This window comes from Rhipicephalus microplus, unplaced genomic scaffold, assembly GCF_043290135.1.
Source record: "Rhipicephalus microplus isolate Deutch F79 unplaced genomic scaffold, USDA_Rmic scaffold_15, whole genome shotgun sequence".
NCBI lineage: Eukaryota > Metazoa > Arthropoda > Arachnida > Ixodida > Ixodidae > Rhipicephalus > Rhipicephalus microplus.
The window spans coordinates 5,833,643-5,856,670 of record NW_027464588.1 but is presented as its reverse complement, the minus strand read 5'-3'; the positions used below and the strand labels follow the sequence as shown (position 1 = coordinate 5,856,670).

The 23,028-nt window shown below is 48.3% G+C and overlaps 1 long non-coding RNA gene across 1 annotated transcript in view; it reads right to left on the bottom strand.

Annotated features, from left to right (window-relative positions):
* The window catches only part of LOC142784591 (uncharacterized), a 106,277-nt gene extending 84,088 nt beyond the window's left edge, over positions 1 to 22,189 (bottom strand). The window contains exon 1 of the long non-coding RNA XR_012888700.1: positions 22,013 to 22,189. This is a non-coding gene — a long non-coding RNA (uncharacterized LOC142784591). The remainder of the gene's footprint in view (positions 1 to 22,012) is intronic.
* Between the last annotated feature and the right edge of the window lie 839 nt (positions 22,190 to 23,028).

The window sequence follows — 23,028 nt, the reverse complement described above, 5'->3', positions numbered from 1 at the left end:
TGAATATTGCCACCCACAATGGTATTGCTGATGTGCCTGTTATTATGCAGTAGGTGTAAAAACTCTTCATTCTTATTGTACATTGCCGAGCTTTGAGACATGGATGGTCTCAGTGCACTGTAATGCTTTCCGAGGTGTCCAACTTGGGTTCATCCTCCATGCTATCTACTATAGCTCCGTCTCAGTTAAAAGTTGAGAAGGCATCCTCACCTCACGGCTATTCTGCTACTGTTGAAAATACGGGGATGCATTCAAAACGCACATTTCACTTTCATAATTGAGCCGAAGTTGATTCTGCAGAGTAAATGCGTTTAAAAGTGTCTAACAATTTAGAGTACCTGGTACTATACTATGGGAGCGCAGAAAGCCATCCCAGGCAGCATAGTAAACGATGGATCATCTGTGTGAAAGAATATTGGGGAACCACAAACTTCAACACCGCACTTCACTCGAAGCGAGCTAAAAAGTCACTCCTAACTTCTACTGTATCAAAACGTTCAAGCAAGGTGTAGCCGTGGCAGTGTATTTGACGAAGTATGTGCTCGTAGTAGGGTGAAATAAGGAAAATTTTCCAGTAAATTGAAAACAAGCCCGCTAAGTGGGCACCGACTTTAACATACTGTGCATCATGATGCACATTACAAGGACACAACTCCTGCTCGAAAGAAGTGCTGCTGCATTTTGAGGGCTCGCGCAAGCGCCGTTATGTGATTAGGAATCACTTTTTGCAACTAACTTCAAATTTATATAGCGCGTCCAATGTGGTTTTGTGGCCGTATTACGCGCCTTCCAATTTCCAATACCACCCCCTTGTTCGCATAGGCAATCTTCCTCTAAAAATCCTGAAGAAATATTATTCTTGGGTAAGTAGTGGTTCTAGATCTTCTGTTTATAGCATCGTCGCGTGTCTAAAGACCTGCAGAAGAGCGTAGCACAGACAACCTTATTATTTCCTTAGGTATCGTGTAATCCTCATGGTGGTGGATTCTTCTCTTGCCTGTCGCATTAGCTGGATGTTTCCAAAGCATTTTGTCACAAAGAAGAATGGCTATTTGGGCTAGTTTGTTAAAGTGCCTGTTATAAGGTGTTGCAGCGCTACCACAAAATTGAATAAGTGAAAGCGCAATGTTAGGTGAACTATTGCGAATATATGTTTGTTATTTTTGAAGTTCGAAACATTTTAAAAGATGCTAATTTTTCGCATTGGTTTTGGCAATTGATAGCCTTGTTCTGATTCTGTATTGGCCACCACGTGACCATATGACGTGGGGTGGTGAACACAAATGAGATGTTGCACCCTGTTTGATAAGACGCAACAGCTTCAAATTCTCGAAGTGGCAGGTGAGCAGTCAGGAGACAATGCATCGTATCTTCGCGGAATTGGCCTGCTTGGTGGTATATTCGAACAGTCTTTCGCTGAATTTAGAGAACAGATTTTAGGAGTCACACCATCGTCCGTCTACCTGCAAGACAGGCGGAACTTTTTCATTGCTCAACACAACGTAAATCAGACATATGTGCTACAGGCAGCAAGACGTACCGTGGGGAACTTCCGTCCAGTACCGTCACAAAAAGGCCACACCCTTCTTTCCCGATCCTGCTTTCGCGCGGTGAATACAGATAGCACAACCTTCCATCTGGTGTCCCAATATGGTTGCCATCTGGTTGCCAGATGGGGTTGGCCATTTGCAGCTGAGTTACGAAATATATGTATCCTGCCACCTCCCATCAGCGAAGCAGGTGCTGTGCAATGTCAGCCACATCAATGGTAATAAACATTTCTTTTCGACCCAAATATATGATCTGTAGATCGCAATCGGCTCGCCATTGGTGCAGCTAAGTTTCGCGGTAGAAGAGACAAGGATCACAGCGTATTGCGCTACAACGCACACAGGCTGCGCGGTGCTCCCAGTGCACTCGAAAAGAGAGCGCAGTAAACTGAGATGCAGCCAGCATCTCGAGTGTGCTTGTGGTGGCAGCACGGGACACCTTGCGTGCGTCATAGCCTCCAAGACTGCTAACCCTCCAACACGTGATCTCCGAGGCGATGCGTTGACGCATGCCTAGTTTCTAGGTCAAACGCATGCACGTTGAGGTTTTTTTGGTGTGTACCAGCAGGAGTAGAGCTGCTGCTCCAAAGTTGCACTAGACTGGGTTCGCAGAAGAGCCATTGGTGCCCTGTCATGAAGTGCATGCAAAAGCTGCCTAAAGCCCTAGCAAAAGAGCTTTGAGCACTTTTGTACGTCTCAAGCATTTTGACGTCGAACATGGTCCCAATTCAGTTGGCCAAGCAATGACCCCTATCGACTTCAGCCGAGTGGGATGTAATGAAGCAACCTTCGCGTTAGGGTGCCATCGTGGTTTTCGCGACTAGTTGTCCATAGTCCCCTAATGACACAGTACCACGCTTGCCATCGCACGTGGTGACTGGGTGGACTGTTGGCTTATGGCACTACGACATGTTGCCGAGTTTGTTAGTAATAATGATTGCGTGCAGCAGTCAAAACGAGAAGGGCCGACGACGACGCAGTGCTGTAGGTGCACTTCTAAATAATGTTGCGGATCTCGGCCACTTATTTTCCTCTACAGCATGTGAAATGTTTCACCAACTTTTTTCACATGAGTGAAAGCTTGGGCTTGTTGGTGCATAGTCAAATTTGCAAATATGTTCAAGTTTGTCTTCTTCAGCATATTTCAGAGTGGGCAGAGGTTCTGGACCGTCGGTGTAGAGGCAGAGTATTGATGTTCTGTCAATTTGTATGCTGCTTTGTAGGAGTCTGAATATCATGCCTCCTTTGGTAAGTTTTGCGTGAAGTAAAGGACCTGCTAGGCGCTAGAGTGTTTAGTGTAGTATCGCTGAATAACTGGTGGGTGCGGTCTCAGTACACTGCTGCGTACACTGTGAGGTGAAGAGACCAGCAGCTTGGTCTAGGACAAAGGCGTGAAACACATAGCTTCCATCTAGTCACTAGTCTCCTCTCACATATGGCACTGTAAAGGCTCCACGGGATCACTGATTTAGTTAAACTTTTAGCGTTCTGGCGACTGCGGTACACCTTCGGAAGTATGTTAAATTGTATCCACAAGAGTTAGCTGCTGCTGCTGCTCTCACGTAGCACGCGAAGGAGCACTTGAAATGAGAGCTGCCTCAACAAATCGTGTCGGTGCTGTCGCATAGTACGCGGAGAATTCAAGAATGCTACAACCGCTGCTGCAGAGGAGCCAATGACGCTGTTATATGGCACACACAAAGAATGCTAAAGGAGCTCCTGTTCAAAAGCCGCTGAAGTTGTGACGTTGGAGGGAAAACATGCCGAAAAAACTCCAGCTGAGCAGCCGTCTGCGCTCTGGTGCGGTATGCGCAAAACAGCCTAAAATGAATAGGTCCTGTGGACAAGTCACCGATGTGGTGTCAAGGTAGGTCAAGAACAATTCTACACAGCAGCGGAAAATAGCCGCAGACGCTGTGACTGCGGATAAAAAAAGACGCTAACAGACTTCTGCCAAGGCTCCATGGAAGTTGTGGCAAGGTAGACACGTGAAAGGGCGCTAAAAGAACTTTTGAGAAAGCTGCACATGCTGTGACGGCACTCGAAAAACCCACCAAAAACACTCCTCCCGAAGAGCGTGGTAGCTCTGGCACGCTACATGAAAAATTATTAAAAAGGTTTCCGCAAAAGCGCCGTAAAAGCTGCGATAGTGTGCTGGAAAAACACGCTATCTCCTCCCGAGGAGCGTGGGTACTTTGGTACGATACGCAGAAAAGCGTCAAAAAGGTTTCTTCGAAAGAGCCGTTGAGTCTGTGACTAGCGCTCGAAAAACACGCTAAAGACTGCTTCCCGAGGAGCGTGGACGCTAAGGCACGGTACGTAGAAAAAGCGCTAAAAGCTCCTGCGAACAAGTCACAGACACTGCGACACAGCACTCAAAATCACGCTAGAAAGACGTTTTTGGAGGAGCATGAACGCTGTGGGACAGTACAAAAAAAGCGGCTGAAGAGCTCCTGCGAAATAACCATGGACGCTCCGACATATAGCTCGAAAACACGCTAACATACTCCGAACGAGCGTGGTCGCTGGGCCACGGTGAGCGGCGAAATCACCAAGAGCGGTTCTGCGAAAGAGCCTCGGAGGCGGTGAAGTAGCGCTCAAAAACACGCAGAAAAACTCCTCCCGAGGAGTATGGACGCCATGGCATGGGACGCGGTAAAAGCGCGAAAAGTGCATCCGCTAAACAGCCGCAAAGACTGTGACGTGGCGCTCAAAAAACACACTAAAACGATCTCCTTCAGAGGAGCACGGCCGCAATTACACGGTACGCAGAAAAACGCCAAAATTCTCCCGCGAAAGAGCCGCGGACGCTCCGACAGAGTGCTCGAAAAACACGCTAACAAATTTCTCCAGATGAGCATGGACACTGTGACGCAGTACGCGCAAAAATCACCGGAAGTGTTCCCACGAAAGGGTCGTGGTCGCAGTGGCATAGCGCTCGAAATACACGTTAGCATACTCCTGCCGATGAGCATGGACACTGTGACGCGGAAAAAGCACCGAAAGTGCTCCCGCGAAAGGGTCGTGGTCGCCGTGACATAGCGCTCGAAAAACACGCTAGCATACTCCTGCAGATGAGCGTAGACGCTGTGACGCGGAAAAAGCACCGAAAGGGCTCTCGCGAGAGGGTCGTGGTCACAGTGGCATAGCGCTCGAAAAACACGCTAGCACACTCCTGCCGATGAGCGTAGACGCTGCGACGCGGAAAAAGCATCGAAAGTGCTCTCGCGAGAGGGTCGTGGTCGCAGTGGCATAGCGCTCGAAAAACACGCTAGCATACTCCTGCAGATGAGCGTAGACACTGTGACGCGGAAAAAGCACCGAAAAGGCTCTCGCGAGAGGGTCGTGGTCGCAGTGGCATAGCGCTCGAAAAACACGCTAGCAAACTCCTGCCAATGAGCGTGGACACTGTGAAGCGGAAAAAGCACCGAAAGTGCTCCCGCGAAAGGGTCGTGGTCGCAGTGACATAGCGCTCGAAAAACACGCTAGCATACTCCTGCCGATGAGCGTAGACGCTGTGACGCGGAAAAAGCACCGAAAGTTCTCTCGCGAGAGGGTCGTGGTCGCAGTGACATAGCGCTCGAAAAACACGCTAGCATACTCCTGCCGATGAGCGTGGACACTGTGACGCGGAAAAAGCACCGAAAGTGCTCCCGCGAAAGGGTCGTGGCCGCAGTGACATAGCGCTCGAAAAACACGCTAGCATACTCCTGCCGATGAGCGTAGACGCTGCGACGCGGAAAAAGCATCGAAAGTGCTCTCGCGAGAGGGTCGTGGTCGCAGTGACATAGCGCTCGAAAAACACGCTAGCAAACTCCTGCCAATGAGCGTAGACGCTGTGACGCGGAAAAAGCACCGAAAGTGCTCTCGCGAAAGGGTCGTGGTCGCAGTGACATAGCGCTCGAAAAACACGCTAGCATACTCCTGCCGATGAGCGTAGACGCTGTGACGCGGAAAAAGCACCGAAAGTGCTCTCTCGAGAGGGTCGTGGTCGCAGTGACATAGCGCTCGAAAAACACGCTAGCAAACTCCTGCCAATGAGCGTGGACACTGTGAAGCGGAAAAAGCACCGAAAGTGCTCCCGCGAAAGGGTCGTGGTCGCAGTGACATAGCGCTCGAAAAACACGCTAGCATACTCCTGCCGATGAGCGTAGACGCTGCGACGCGGAAAAAGCATCGAAAGTGCTCTCGCGAGAGGGTCGTGGTCGCAGTGGCATAGCGCTCGAAAAACACGCTAGCATACTCCTGCAGATGAGCGTAGACACTGTGACGCGGAAAAAGCACCGAAAGGGCTCTCGCGAGAGGGTCGTGGTCGCAGTGGCATAGCGCTCGAAAAACACGCTAGCAAACTCCTGCCAATGAGCGTGGACACTGTGAAGCGGAAAAAGCACCGAAAGTGCTCCCGCGAAAGGGTCGTGGTCGCAGTGACATAGCGCTCGAAAAACACGCTAGCATACTCCTGCCGATGAGCGTAGACGCTGTGACGCGGAAAAAGCACCGAAAGTGCTCTCGCGAGAGGGTCGTGGTCGCAGTGACATAGCGCTCGAAAAACACGCTAGCATACTCCTGTCGATGAGCGTGGACACTGTGACGCGGAAAAAGCACCGAAAGTGCTCCCGCGAAAGGGTCGTGGTCGCAGTGACATAGCGCTCGAAAAACACGCTAGCATACTCCTGCCGATGAGCGTAGACGCTGTGACGCGGAAAAAGCACCGAAAGTGCTCCCGCGAAAGGGTCGTGGTCGCAGTGACATAGCGCTCGATAAACACGCTAGCATACTCCTGTGAATGAGCGTGGAAACTGTGACGCGGAATAAGCACCGAAAGTCCTCCCGCGAAAGGGTCGTGGTCGCAGTGACATAGCGCTCGAAAATTACGCTAGCATACTCCTGCCGATGAGCGTGGACACTGTGACGCGGAAAAAGCACCGAAAGTGCTCCCGCGAAAGGGTCGTGGTCGCAGTGACATAGCGCTCGAAAAACACGCTAGCATACTCCTGCCGATGAGCGTAGACGCTGTGACGCGGAAAAAGCACCGAAAGTGCTCCCGCGAAAGGGTCGTGGTCGCAGTGGCATAGCGCTCGACAAACACGCTAGCATACTCCTGCCGATGAGCGTAGACGCTGTGACGCGGAAAAAGCACCGAAAGTGCTCTCGCGAGAGGGTCGTGGTCGCAGTGGCATAGCGCTCGATAAACACGCTAGCATACTCCTGTCAACGAGCGTGGAAACTGTGACGCGGAATAAGCACCGAAAGTCCTCCCGCGAAAGGGTCGTGGTCGCAGTGACATAGCGCTCGAAAAACACGCTAGCATACTCCTGCCGATGAGCGTGGACACTGTGACGCGGAAAAAGCACCGAAAGTGCTCCCGCGAAAGGGTCGTGGTCGCAGTGACATAGCGCTCGAAAAACACGCTAGCATACTCCTGCCGATGAGCGTAGACGCTGTGACGCGGAAAAAGCACCGAAAGTGCTCTCGCGAGAGGGTCGTGGTCGCAGTGGCATAGCGCTCGATAAACACGCTAGCATACTCCTGTCAACGAGCGTGGAAACTGCGACGCGGAATAAGCACCGAAAGTCCTCCCGCGAAAGGGTCGTGGTCGCAGTGACATAGCGCTCGAAAATTACGCTAGCATACTCCTGCCGATGAGCGTGGACACTGTGACGCGGAAAAAGCACCGAAAGTGCTCCCGCGAAAGGGTCGTGGTCGCAGTGACATAGCGCTCGAAAAACACGCTAGCATACTCCTGCCGATGAGCGTAGACGCTGTGACGCGGAAAAAGCACCGAAAGTGCTCCCGCGAAAGGGTCGCGGTCGCAGTGGCATAGCGCTCGACAAACACGCTAGCATACTCCTGTCAACGAGCGTGGAAACTGTGACGCGGAATAAGCACCGAAAGTGCTCCCGCGAAAGGGTCGCGGTCGCAGTGGCATAGCGCTCGACAAACACGCTAGCATACTCCTGTCGACGAGCGTGGAAACTGTGACGCGGAATAAGCACCGAAAGTCCTCCCGCGAAAGGGTCGTGGTCGCAGTGACATAGCGCTCGAAAAACACGTTAGCATACTCCTGCCGATGAGCGTGGACACTGTGACGCGGAAAAAGCACCGAAAGTGCTCCCGCGAAAGGGTCGTGGTCGCAGTGGCATAGCGCTCGACAAACACGCTAGCATACTCCTGTCAACGAGCGTGGAAACTGTGACGCGGAATAAGCACCGAAAGTCCTCCCGCGAAAGGGTCGTGGTCGCAGTGACATAGCGCTCGAAAATTACGCTAGCATACTCCTGCCGATGAGCGTGGACACTGTGACGCGGAAAAAGCACCGAAAGTGCTCCCGCGAAAGGGTCGTGGTCGCAGTGACATAGCGCTCGAAAAACACGCTAGCATACTCCTGCCGATGAGCGTGGACACTGTGACGCGGAAAAAGCACCGAAAGTGCTCCCGCGAAAGGGTCGTGGTCGCAGTGACATAGCGCTCGAAAAACACGCTAGCATACTCCTGCCGATGAGCGTAGACGCTGTGACGCGGAAAAAGCACCGAAAGTGCTCTCGCGAGAGGGTCGTGGTCGCAGTGGCATAGCGCTCGATAAACACGCTAGCAAACTCCTGTGAATGAGCGTGGAAACTGTGACGCGGAATAAGCACCGAAAGTCCTCCCGCGAAAGGGTCGTGGTCGCAGTGACATAGCGCTCGAAAATTACGCTAGCATACTCCTGCCGATGAGCGTGGACACTGTGACGCGGAAAAAGCACCGAAAGTGCTCCCGCGAAAAGGTCGTGGTCGCAGTGGCATAGCGCTCGACAAGCACGCTAGCATACTCCTGTCAACGAGCGTGGAAACTGTGACGCGGAATAAGCACCGAAAGTCCTCCCGCGAAAGGGTGGTCGTCGCAGTGACATAGCGCTCGAAATACACGATAGCATATTGATGAGCGTGGACGCTGTGACGCGCAAAAAGCACCGAAAGTGCTCTCGCGAGAGGGTCGTGGTCGCAGTGGCATAGCGCTTGAAAAACACGCTAGCATACTCCTGCCGATGAGTGTGGACACTGTGACGCGGAAAAAGCACTGAAAGTGCTCCCGCGAAAGGGTCGTGGTCGCAGTGACATAGCGCTCGATAAACACGCTAGCATACTCCTGTCAATGAGCGTGGAAACTGTGACGCGGAATAAGCACCGAAAGTCCTCCCGCGAAAGGGTCGTGGTCGCAGTGGCATAGCGCTCGATAAACACGCTAGCATACTCCTGTCAATGAGCGTGGAAACTGTGACGCGGAATAAGCACAGAAAGTCCTCCCGCGAAAGGGTCGTGGTCGCAGTGACATAGCGCTCGAAATACACGATAGCATATTGATGAGCGTGGACGCTGTGACGCGCAAAAAGCACCGAAAGTGCTCTCGCGAGAGGGTCGTGGTCGCTGTGGCATAGCGCTCGAAAAACACGCTAGCATACTCCTGCCGATGAGTGTGGACACTGTGACGCGGAAAAAGCACTGAAAGTGCTCCCGCGAAAGGGTCGTGGTCGCAGTGACATAGCGCTCGATAAACACGCTAGCATACTCCTGTCAATGAGCGTGGAAACTGTGACGCGGAATAAGCACAGAAAGTCCTCCCGCGAAAGGGTCGTGGTCGCAGTGACATAGCGCTCGAAATACACGATAGCATATTGATGAGCGTAGACGCTGTGACGCGCAAAAAGCACCGAAAGTGCTCTCGCGAGAGGGTCGTGGTCGCTGTGGCATAGCGCTCGAAAAACACGCTAGCATACTCCTGCCGATGAGTGTGGACACTGTGACGCGGAAAAAGCACTGAAAGTGCTCCCGCGAAAGGGTCGTGGTCGCAGTGACATAGCGCTCGATAAACACGCTAGCATACTCCTGTCAATGAGCGTGGAAACTGTGACGCGGAATAAGCACAGAAAGTCCTCCCGCGAAAGGGTCGTGGTCGCAGTGACATAGCGCTCGAAATACACGATAGCATATTGATGAGCGTAGACGCTGTGACGCGCAAAAAGCACCGAAAGTGCTCTCGCGAGAGGGTCGTGGTCGCTGTGGCATAGCGCTCGAAAAACACGCTAGCATACTCCTGCCGATGAGTGTGGACACTGTGACGCGGAAAAAGCACTGAAAGTGCTCCCGCGAAAGGGTCGTGGTCGCAGTGGCATAGCGCTCGATAAACACGCTAGCATACTCCTGTCAATGAGCGTGGAAACTGTGACGCGGAATAAGCACAGAAAGTCCTCCCGCGAAAGGGTCGTGGTCGCAGTGACATAGCGCTCGAAATACACGATAGCATATTGATGAGCGTAGACGCTGTGACGCGCAAAAAGCACCGAAAGTGCTCTCGCGAGAGGGTCGTGGTCGCTGTGGCATAGCGCTCGAAAAACACGCTAGCATACTCCTGCCGATGAGTGTGGACACTGTGACGCGGAAAAAGCACTGAAAGTGCTCCCGCGAAAGGGTCGTGGTCGCAGTGAGATAGCGCTCGATAAACACGCTAGCATACTCCTGTCAATGAGCGTGGAAACTGTGACGCGGAATAAGCACCGAAAGTCCTCCTGCGAAAGGGTCGTGGTCGCAGTGACATAGCGCTCGAAAATTACGCTAGCATACTCCTCCAGATGAGCGTGGACGCTGTGACGCAGAAAAAGCACCGAAAGTGCTCCCGCGAAAGGGTCGTGGTCGCAGTGGCATAGCGCTCGATAAACACGCTAGCATACTCCTGTCAATGAGCGTGGAAACTGTGACGCGGAATAAGCACCGAAAGTCCTCCCGCGAAAGAGTCGTGGTCGCAGTGACATAGCGCTCGAAAATTACGCTAGCATACTCCTGCCGATGAGCGTGGACACTGTGACGCGGAAAAAGCACCGAAAGTGCTCCCGCGAAAGGGTCGTGGTCGCAGTGACATAGCGCTCGAAAAACACGCTAGCATACTCCTGCCGATGAGTGTGGACACTGTGACGCGGAAAAAGCACTGAAAGTGCTCCCGCGAAAGGGTCGTGGTCGCAGTGGCATAGCGCTCGATAAACACGCTAGCATACTCCTGTCAATGAGCGTGGAAACTGTGACGCGGAATAAGCACCGAAAGTCCTCCCGCGAAAGGGTCGTGGTCGCAGTGACATAGCGCTCGAAATACACGATAGCATATTGATGAGCGTAGACGCTGTGACGCGCAAAAAGCACCGAAAGTGCTCTCGCGAGAGGGTCGTGGTCGCAGTGGCATAGCGCTCGAAAAACACGCTAGTATACTCCTGCCGATGAGTGTGGACACTGTGACGTGGAAAAAGCACTGAAGTGCTCCCGCGAAAGGGTCGTGGTCGCAGTGACATAGCGCTCGATAAACACGCTAGCATACTCCTGTCAATGAGCGTGGAAACTGTGACGCGGAATAAGCACCGAAAGTCCTCCCGCGAAAGGGTCGTGGTCGCAGTGACATAGCGCTCGAAAATTACGCTAGCATACTCCTGCAGATGACCGTGGACGCTGTGACGCAGAAAAAGCACCGAAAGTACCCCCACTAAAGGGCCGCGGTCGCAGTTACATAGCGCTCGAAATACACGATAGCATATTGTTGAGCGTGGACGCTGTGACGCGGAAAAAGCACCGAGAGTGCTCCCGCGAAAAAGTGCTCTCGCAAAAGGGTTGTGGTCGCAGTGACATAACGCTCATTAAAACACGCCAACAGCTCCTCCAGATGAGTGTGGACTGACGTGGTACGCGGAAAAAGTGCCGAAAGTGCTCCTGCGAAAGAGCCTTGGACGCTGCGACATAGCACTCAAAAAACACTAAAAAACCCTCTAAAGAAGCATGGATGCCATGGCAAGGTATGCAAAAAACGGCAAAAGTGCACCTGCGAAAGAGCCATGAACTTTGCGACCTAGCGCTCGAAAAAGATGCTAACGAGCTACTCCTGAAGAGCGTGCGTGCTGTGGCGTGGTACGCGAAAAAACACCAAAAGTTGTTTTACGAAAAAGCCGCAGCGGCTGCGATGTATAGCGCTACAAAAACTTGTTAAAGAGCTGCTTCCTAGGAACATGGATGCTCAGGCGCGGTACGTGGAAAAAGCTCTAAAAGAGCTGCTGCGAAAGCGCCGCGGACGGTGCGACACAGGACTCGAAAAACACACTAAATAGCTGCTTCCTAGGAGCATTGCTTTTGCACGGTATACGAAAAAAAAGCGCTAAAAGAGCTCGTGATGTAACATAGCGCACGCAAAACGTTCACTTCCTGCCGAGAAGCCGCCCCGCCGCGGTGGTCTAGTGGCTAAGGTACTCGGCTGCTGACCCGCAGGGCGCGGGTTCGAATCCCGGCTGCGGCGGCTGCATTTCCGATGGAGGCGGAAATGTTGTAGGCCCGTGTGCTCAGATTTGGGTGCACGTTCAAGAACCCCAGGTGGTCTAAATTTCCGGAGCCCTCCACTACGGCGTCTCTCATAATCATATAGTGGTTTTGGGACGTTAAACCCCACATACCAATCAATCAACCTGCCGAGAAGCTGTAGGTGCAGCGCAACGGTACGCAGAGAACACACTAAAACCTATTTCCTTCGTAATAGCCACAGACACGGTGGCATGGCACACAAAAAAGCAGCAGTAATTCACAAATGACGCCAGAAATCATGGTTTATTGACTCTACTGCCAGTAACATTCATAGCGAAGAATCCTTCCGCAAAAAGTTCTTTTAAATATTTTGCGACTGCGATGGGGCGTTTAGGTCTGCTCTCTCTCCGTGAGTCCAATCGAACAACAGCTGGGAATAATAAAGTACGAGTAGTTGTTCATTGCTTACTTTATTTATTAAACCAAGTCATCGTTATGCAAAATCAAACAATTGGAGACAGCATGCACAAGAAATCACGGGTGCTGCACGCAACTGCCATATTTGGCTCACGGGAAACTAGAAAAACGTTCATTTACCAAGAGCGTGTGCGCAAAAAAAAGATTACAACAAAGAAAATGCCATAAAGTTGTTTCTCTGTTAATAAAAAAAGCGGTTTTTTAGGTTTTATAAACAATCACCTGATTGTTCTTGATTTTCATGGACTACATTAGGGGCAATTCGGTGGCCGTGATTTTCAAAGCCGTGTTCAACTTTGCGTATACCTTGCGCTGCCATGACTGCTTCAATCTAAATATAGTATGCATACGAAACACTGCCATGACTGCTTCAATCTAAATATAGTATGCATACGAAACAAAGATATATAGTAATGTATTCGAAACAAGGACCGAAGGAGTAACAGTAAACGAGACAAGCACTAAAATTTAATCTCGTGTTTTCAATCCCGAGGACACATGAACTCTGTGTCAAGCTCTTCGTAGAACCCGGATTACAGTTAATGCTCGTTAATTCGATGCGGAAGGAAAAATTGGAGGGTTGGATGTACTCTTTGTTCGCGAAAGTATTGGGCATTTTTAGTGGCAATAAACTCAATTTTGTTGATTTCCACGGTCCTCGAAGCATTCGTGGACTCAAAGAGCAAAAGTAGTAATCTTGGATAGCCTAAATGACTACGGCCTTACGGAAACGTGAAGTCGCTATCTACAAGTGCGTACCGGCACGTAGTAAGGTTTGGGTTCAAAGCAAGTTTCGAGGTAAAACACGAGGGCTAACGTTGTTCACGAAGTAGTGAACCACAAAAATGACCTCATTTGCCTTGCTCTTATGCAAAATAGTTACTGGACTTCGAGCTGCATTGATAGAAATGCATTGATGCAATAGACATTCTTTGTTTTCATTCTACTATTGGTATTTCAGAACTCAGTTAACTTCTAAAGTTCTTCCAGTCCCGCGAAATCTGAAGTAATGATATTTTATTGCACAACAAGAAAAGAAAAAAGCGTTCTTTGACCATCATTTTTTATTGTGAGACTCGGATATATGCCACTCTTTTAGAGAGGCACACTCGCTCTCTTTAGAAAGGTCATGCACTGAGCTTTTTATTTGGACAGTCATGTTTGTTATGACTTCAGGTTCTAGAGAGAGTCGACGTGCTTTTCTAAACATATACACATGCAACTTTGACATGTCTGAAAAGATAGCCAAAGTTCTGAAAGTCTATAACCAATCCCTAATGTGTGTGTAAAGGCTTTAGAAGCTAAAGACAACGCACAGTCAGTGCTCCTCCTAAGTCTTGTCCGTAATCGTCTTTGTTCGCAATGAAACCAAAGGTACGTTCTCCGCACTTTACTAAACTTTCCAGCATACTAATAGTCACGTAGATTCACGTGTGCAGAGATGGCATTGCTTCCCCGACGATGTTATTATGTCTTACTGGCATCGGCCATTTTTTGTGCTTAGTGGCGTAAACGTTTTTACTGCCGTGAGCAGAAAAGAAGTTCTGGTTCTCACACAAGAAAGAAAAAACAACGTTTGAAAAGCATAGCAACTGCTTATATGGGAATGCATGGTAACATACAAACTATATTGCGTGGAAAGCTGAAATTCACAAATAAAGCGACAATTACATTTTTTTCTGACAAGTGTAACAATCAATTTATTTGATATGTGGAGCCAACGTCCCAAAACAATCATATGGTTAGAAGAGGCGCCATAGTGGAGGGCTCCGCAAATTTCGACAACCTGGGGTTCTTTGGCGTGCACCCAAATCTGAGCACACGGGCCTACAGCGTTTTCGCCTCCATCAAAAATGCAGCCTCCGCAGCCGGGATTCAACCCCGCTACCCGCGGGTCAGCAGCAGAGTACCTTAGCCACTAGAGCACCACCGCGGGGCAAGTGTAAAAATTGAGTCAAGAATAAAAGAAGCACACTTGCGTTTTCTTGCGTAAGGGTATTCAAGCAGATTAATCGTAAGTGGGTTCTCACGTGTGCGGCTTCTGAATAATCGAGCACGCCTTAAACGTGCATTTCTGAAAGGTATATTTATTCAGCACTACAGAATTTTTTCGCGAGAGCCATAATCACTCATATATTGTTTCGGAGCTTGAAACGATACTATGCAGTGAAAATGTCTCATACTTTTCATGTTTTACTGTTCATTTTTTGTGTACAGTACTCACTGATGTAAACGGGACTGTTTTCATTATAACGGCTACAATTAGCAATTGCTTCTGCTAACCGCATCATGTCACTGCAAATTATTGCCACTAAAAGTATTGTTGGCTCTGATGTAAGCGCTTCAGTCCGAATTAGGCCGACATCGCACGACCTCTAAACATTGCAAGCACAAGCAAGTGTATTAGCCCTCAATTTTTGCATTTCATTGCATATGGCTTGTATTACGAAAAACTTTACTTCAGTTTTCCCACTTCGCGGACAAACACAAAGGCGGTTTTCATTACAGGCAGTGTAGGCCACGCACATAGTCCTATAGAAGCCAATACTTACATTATAATGATGACGATGTAGGATGTTCAACGTCTCAAAACCACCATATGATTCGAGTGACGCTGTAGTGGTGGGCTCCAGAAATATTGACCACCTGTACTTTTTTTAACATGCACCAAAATCAGATCACAGGGGTCTACAGGATTTTTGCCTCCGTCAAATATGCAGCCGCCACAGTCAGCCACCGAGTACCTTAGCCACAAGACCACTGTGGTGCGGCAACAATACTTACATAATGAGGGTTTGTAAAACTTTGAAACAGGAAAAAAAACGCCGGTGGCTCTGAAAGCAGAAACAAGAGACTTGTCAGAGAATAAAAATGGACAAAAGAATGGGCGAACTCACCGTAATCATCACTCGTGAAAAAGGCGTTGACGAATCCGGAAATAGGCAGCGGACTGAGCAAAGTAGCCTAAGTTCTGCTTTGAGCGCGGGGAATTTCATTTGCGTCCGATCAAAAATGTGAAGCGCCACCGTCAATGCGTACCGTGATTAACAAAATATTTGTAAGCAAGCAATTGATTTGTGGGGTTTAACGTCCCAAAACCACTATTTGATTATGAGAGACGCCGTAGTGGAGGGCTCCGGAAATTTTGACCACCTGGGGTTCTTTAACGTGCACCCAAATCTGAGCACACGGGCCTACAACATTTCCGCCTCCATCGGAAATGCAGCCGCCGCAGCCGGGAATCGAACCCGCGACCTTCGGGTCAGCAGCCGAGTACTGTAAGCAAGCAAGATACCTGAACTAAATCACAGCGGTCAATATCGCATATACTCAACGCGTAGTCAGAGAACGTCTTCACAGGATGCTGCAGCCGCTCTTGAAAGGGTCCGTTGCTGCCCGAAAACTTCTAGCCAACTAAACATGAGCCAATGAATAAAAAAGTCATGCAAGCTTACCTACGCTGGCATTACAAGCACTTGGGTCATCAACAATCTTCGCCAACATTGTCCTACTGATTAAACGTCTCTAGTTGTAAACCATATCCCCAGAATTGGGAGTTCCAGAATGAATTTAAGACCCTACGTGCATTGCGAGGGTGTTTATTAACGCGGATAGCCAGAGTAGTAAATTAGAATTCAGCGTTAGTTTTTACATGTAGTGCGGGAGGAGGCCCTTCTGTTAAAATATTTTATCCCAAGATTGTCAGCGCTAGGAAGGTTAAGTTTGGTGCGCAGTTTGAAAATTCTGAAGTGTCAAAACAAGTACAACAGTATGCCAAGAGGTAAGTTGCAGCGTTGGTCTCCAGAGAAATTGGGGTTTCTTGAAGGTGCACCTAAATCGAAAGACCACGCTGGTGTTTCGGCATTTCGACCACAATGGGCTTCTGCTACGCTGGAACTCTTCTGTGGTGAAACATGCCGAGGAGGATAACCCTTGTCCGAGCTTGTCAACCACCTATCGTCACCACTGGTGTTGATATGGGTGAGCCATTGGTGATATTCGATGGCGGTGTGTCACTGCAGTCAGTCATTCTACATCATTCGCAAATAATTGATTAGTTATTTTGCGCAAACATACTTGCCTCTCTTTAAAGAGCTTCCCTAGTATGCCTTTCCCAGGAAAATACATCCTTACCCTGCGCTTACGGAGTATACAGCGTCGTTCATAACACAAAAGCTGTGTGCCAGTGGGAGACATCACCGCAACTGATTCAGGCCAGTTCCTTTGTTTTTTGCCACCATCATTACAATACGCCAAAACCACAGATACAAATCTATGGTGGCTCGGGGTGGCCTGCGACCTGACATGCAGAGTCTACTGCACTTTCTAGGCAAAGACAACCCCAGAAAATATTTCAAGGTACGACAGCCGCCAAACTTCAGCATTCACACGTGTATTGCTTCTTTGACCCAGCTGCATGCTATCATAGTGTTCAAAACTCAATTTGCCTTAACCAGAGTGACGCCACTCTTAATAAACAAAATGAGGACGACTTGGATAGCCTGAAATTGTCGAACTACGCAACCGAGACACGTCTCACTTTCGAGGCACACTCTAAAAATTTTTACACCCATAAGGGTGTATATCTTTTGTCCCATGGGCAACACCCTCTTAGGGTGTCTAGGAACACCCTAAACAATAAGGTGTTTAGAAACACCCTGAACAGTAGGGTGTAAAGAAACGTTACACCCTACTTTATTAGGTGTTTATGAACACCCCTAAACTATGGGTGTTGGATGAAGCTACACCCATGCGAGTGGGGTGTACACTGAAAAACCCCTTGAAACGCTGGCAGTTATATGGATGAGCATACTTGATCAAATGAAGCGCAATTAACGGGCAACAAAAGCAGAGACACAGGAGGTGACGCTTAGACTTATGTGTTGAGGAGAGCCGTTCATAGCACTTCATTCCATCAAATATGCATCACCAACTGGCCCAAGCCTCAATTGTTCTCAGGGAGAAGCATATATGAACCTTCTCTGCGGCTGACAAAATAAGGTGCCATGGTCTTGAATGAGCTGCATGAGACGAGTGTATATATGTGTACGTTGACTGGGCCGTAAACGACAAAGACGCGAAAGGCGCGCGCACGCGTGCGTGCGTGCGTGCGTGCGTGCGTGCGTGCGTGGGTGGGTGCGTGGGTGCGTGGGTGCGTGCGTGGGTGCGTGGGTGCGTGCGTGGGTGCGTGCGTGGGTGGGTGCGTGGGTGGGTGCGTGGGTGGGTGCGTGCGTGCGTGGGTGGGTGGGTGCGTGCGTGGGTGCGTGCGTGGGTGGGTGCGTGCGTGGGTGGGTGCGTGCGTGGGTGCGTGCGTGGGTGCGTGCGTGGGTGCGTGGGTGCGTGCGTGGGTGCGTGGGTGCGTGCGTGGGTGCGTGGGTGCGTGCGTGGGTGCGTGCGTGGGTGCGTGCGTGGGTGCGTGCGTGGGTGCGTGCGTGGGTGCGTGCGTGGGTGCGTGCGTGGGTGCGTGCGTGCGCACCACACCACACCACAGTAGTGCAAGCAGTAACCTGTAGCGTAAGGTTCACCCGAACATAGCGCCGAAGCAAAAAAAGAATTAAGCCCATATGCTAACATCTGCCTTTAATATAGAAAAACTGCAACTCTGACAAACGGGACTCTGATGGCATTCTGCAAAATTTTGAAGTATGTCACGTGACCAAGTTTCTCTCTATATCAAAAATTCATTGTCTTGAATACAATAAATCACAACTTTCAAAAACATTTGCGCTAGTCGGGCAAACGACTGAGACGTATGGCGTTTTATTGACACCTATACAATAGAAAAAAAACACGTAGAAAGAGTAAGCGAGTTTCTAGAGTCACATTTACAACATATTACATCTTGCAGTATAAATTTCGACATTAAACCATTTAACTGCAAAGCCACTCGTCACTGCTGCTTGGACAATCATCTTCAGCTGCTAAGATGACTGGTGCCTTCGAGTGGGGCGAAGCTGTTCTTTCTGTACAGGAAATTCAATCCCGGAAACCTGATATAAATACACAAGGAAGAATGACTGAAATTTCACAAAGAGTGCAACATACAGTGTGCACCATGCATAACTAACTGCTTCCTTATGTGTAGGTATAAATTGAGTGCATAGCAAGCATATTCAGTGGAAACGGGCTCCACTGCAGTGAGAAATGCTAGAAAAGATATGCTGAGTAATAAACGCCATAAAAAGCGCGCTGTGGCAGAATCAGTATACCTTTCGTGCCGTAGATATGAACCTTACTTTACCCTTCCAGCTTGCTCGCGCAGGCAAATAAAAAGGTGCTGCTCCAAGTTGATAATGTTCCATTAGCTGCATGCAACGACCAATTTAAGCGAATGTCAATTACTGACTGATTTTCGGGGTTTAACGTCCCAAAACCACCATATGATTATGAAAGACGCCGTAGTGGAGGGCTCTGGAAATTTCGACCACCTGGGGTTCTTTAACGTGCATCCAAATCTGAGTACACGGGCCTTAAGTGAATGTCAAGTTCTATGCTTAAGTATGCATTAAGACAGCTGCATGTGTGTTTCTGCAGATCTACCATGGTACTCATTCAATTAGTTTATTAAAAGAAATACAGTACGACGCACAACAACACATACATATTTTACCTGTATTGCAAAAAAGCACAATGCCACTTAATATACATGACGGTATGCGCATTGAGAAGGTATTCAGTGCAAGTAACTTGTAAAATTAAGTAATGTACAGTTACGTATTAAGATGCAAATGATACTAGTGTTCTTGAACTGGCTCACATTGACACAATTATATAATGGAAGAATTGGCTTTTGGTTCATTCCACATCAGACGTCCCAGCCATTTTGGTGACCACCACAAATGTATTTTTATAAAATCACGCCGATTTTACTGCATTAAAAAGGGTAACTGCTAGAATATTTTGCGGACAAATAATTTGAACTTTCCGGAATCTCGTCTCGATGTTTGTGAGAAAAAATTCTTTCTTAAGTATATCTTCTTCCGTGCCGAATTTGGTCTACAAGTTAAGTGAAGGGCTTGCGTAAAGTGTTTGAAGCTCAGTAATATTACCATTTTTGACCACATACGCCTCAAATAAATTAGCTGAAATGTGTTATATCTGCATTTTTCTATATCAATACTGCACTTTGAATGGATATCTGAGGAGTGAATACTTAATCGACTTAAGGTATATTTGGAGGAAAAAATATTTTAGACCTCTCAAGCTGTCACACTTTACGAGAAAAAATCGCAAAGTTCACAAAATAATTGATTTGCCTCTAATGAGACGCAACTTGCACCACGTGGTGGTTGAATTAAAATAGAATTCGTACCTAAATCGAAGCAAATGAACAGTTCTTTTCATGTACCAAATTTTGTCATAGCAATTTATGTTTTGAGAAAAAGATCGCAGCATATCCACGGAGTGAATGATGATGAGTGGGGCGTAGCATTCATCCGTCCCGACGCACAAACGGATGGACAGACAGTCTGACGCCAGTATGGACGAACAAAAGATGGACGGACTCAGAGACAGACCGACACACGGAAGCCCAGACGGATGGATGCACAGACGAACGGACGAAAGCACAAATGTACGGACGAACGATTCGCCCCACAAATCATCATTTTGTCCATGTATATGCTGTGAAACCACTAACGCTATCTATTGTGCAACTCATCAAGTGGCTACATAATACTAGTACGACTACGGAGGAAGGAACGACCCACGGCCTCAAGAGTTTGCCCCTAAATGATTTTTGAAGTTCCAAGTTCCCCATTCGCCATTTGGTCATCTGGCAGCCGACGCCTCGAAGTTCCCCATTGCCGTTGATGGGAAAATTGAGAAAAAAACATTTTATTCCTTGAAATAGAAATTGTAATGATGAAACTTGTCACTTACAAAGAATTTTTATTTGCTTTCATTTTAGGTAAAAGGTGATTTTTAATTGGACCACCACATGGTGCAAATTGCGTCTCAATACGGACAAAGATGACAATTCTGTGAAATGAGTGATCTTTTCTTGTAGAGGTTAACAGCTTAAGATGTCTAAAAATAATTTTTCATCAAAATATCTTTTCTGTGAAGTAAGTAGTCACAGCTCAGATATTCATACAAAGTGCAGTATAGCAATGAGAAAATGCTAACATAACACACTTTGGCTAATTCTTGGAGACGTTTGTGGCCGAAAATATGTATTATAATGGCCGAGTTTCAAACACCTTACATAAGCCCCTTTACTTAACGTGTACCAAACTTGGTATAAAAAAAGGTGCGGAACTTGTAAAATATTTTTTTTCACAAACAACACTCAAACAACAGTCTGCAAAGTTTGAAAGGCAACCACATAACCAAAAACTTTCTCCGAAATATTCAAGCAGTTCACTGTTTTCAGTGCATTAAATCAGCACATTTTTTTTTCAAACACATTTGCCTTAGCCGCGAAATTGGCTGGGAAATGTCGAATAAAGTGACTCTGTTACCTCCACCGAATGACCATTGCATACTGCTAAATTAGGGCCATTTGTTTCAATCAAGCTGTCAGGGTGGGAAAGCATAACTCCTTCCCGATGCAGCGTAGGCTGTTCAGTGGCTGTGCGTGTTGTGTTCTCAGATAGATATGCTGCCCAGTCTTACATTTTGTCTGCAACACATGCTTAGAGACCGTGCAGTATGTATAACATTAAAGTGTTTTTGTGCAACAAAAAAGTAATAATACGCTTGACATAGTGAAAATACCTTTAACATCTGAAGTACTTAGCGAAGTTAAACGCCAAAGCGAGGCGATGGCAATGAAACTCTGAATAACAAGAATATTTTGAAAGTTACACATGATGGAAACAATCTGAATAAAATGTGCTCGAACCTTAGCAGTTATGTTCAAACAAGCGTTTGCGCTGTTCAAGTAGGATATTCGACCACACACACACACACACACACGCACACACACATACTAAAGGTCTGTTCAAACAAAAGTCTAGCTTCAGTGCTCGATCCGCTACATAGACACGGCTGTCGGCAGTGTCACGCTACGTTGCGGGTGAACGAAGATACCGGTGCAGACAAATTTAACGAAATTGAATGTATTTGCAAGTAGGCAAACTTCGCGAGGCGCACCTAACGCGAAACAATATGCTGTGTTGTCACCCTATGCATCAACCCGAGTTATCACGGTAGTGTTACCGCACAAAACGAAAAAGAACCGAAAAGAACGACATGGACACCACAACCTTGTTTTCCGTTCTCAGTCTTTTTGTGCAATAAGAAAAAAAGAAAGTAAATGAACTACCGACATGCCCAAGCATATGCGTCTTACATACGGTTGATGCTTAGAGCTAACAGGCGCAGTCCCCACACAAGTAATAATTAGTAAACTAAAATTGATGTGCAGCACAAGCGGGCCCCGTTAAAAACGGCAGCCAACAAAGGGCACCGAAAACTGTTCAATTTCTTCGCTGAACCTCAACGGCGCACGCTCACTCTGCTTTGTACTCCAAACAATCTAAACAAACAAAAAAACTTGCCCACAATCACACTTCGCCATCATCCCCGTGAAACAGTTAGGACAAATATTCTCGCTAAGTAAACATATGCTGATTTGTCATCAACTAGTTGAAAACAAAATTGTTTGAAGGCGTTATTCTCGTGCTCACGCAGTTAACAAAGCGCTGAACGGAACAACGTGAGAGCGGTACTCACTATTTCACTTCGAGTGCACCACAATATGAATCCACAGGTCCAGTCTTCAGGATGGTGCACCTTTGCAATAATCAGCACTGACAGAACACACTGGTGGAGCACAGAGCGCAGGCACATTTCAAACTAAACACCGACTAAGAAACTACTGATCGAGAAGCCACGCGCACCACACGCACACACACAGGAGGGTTTATCGCCAGCGCACGCGTGACATGTAAGACGATGTAGACCCCTTTTCCGCGCTGTGCGCCCGGCGCGCAGCAATACCGGGCAGCCACGGAGGAAGGCGGGCAGCCAAGGTTATCTAGGCGACGAGACTTGATGGCGCCTTGTGGCGCTCTCAGACCGGCTAGCTGCGGTTTAACGCTCGCTCCGGCCCTCTGCTGCTAACGCGGGCGCTGCTTTTTTTTTTTTTTGCGGCAGGACTTTGTTGCGTTATATTCGTTCTTTAACAGTGCATGTGAATTGCAGTGAACTTTGTGACGGTGCAGTGCGGCCAGCTCGAGCTACTAGTCGGAACGCGCATTTGTAATGTTCAGGAGATATGTTTAGCGCACCTTCACCGTCCTAATGTAGTGAATGTTGGTAAAAAAGCTAAGCTGATGCTATTTGCTTAGCTCTATGGGTCTTTAGGGACTGCACATTCAAGGTCACACAGGCGATATTTTATCAGCACTTTCATTTCGGTAAATACATTGCAACATTGCATGCATCGGCCGTCACACTATTCGATGAGAACATATTGCCACGTGCGTACTGCTAGGAAGACGAAGACGACAGCGCATACGCGCATCTGCACGCTTTTATGCAGCAAGCAATAACAAGAAAGAAGAGGAACGCTCTGGCACGCAGTAAATAAAAATACTGACCTGCTGCTACTTTCTCAACCTGTTCATTACTGCTTCCGTCTTCACGTTGCGGCAGTACATTTGCACTTAGCTTGCAGTCCTCGGAACAAGACCACGGCTGAGAATATTTCAGCAATGCTGTTTTCTCACTACCTACAAAGTCAAGGC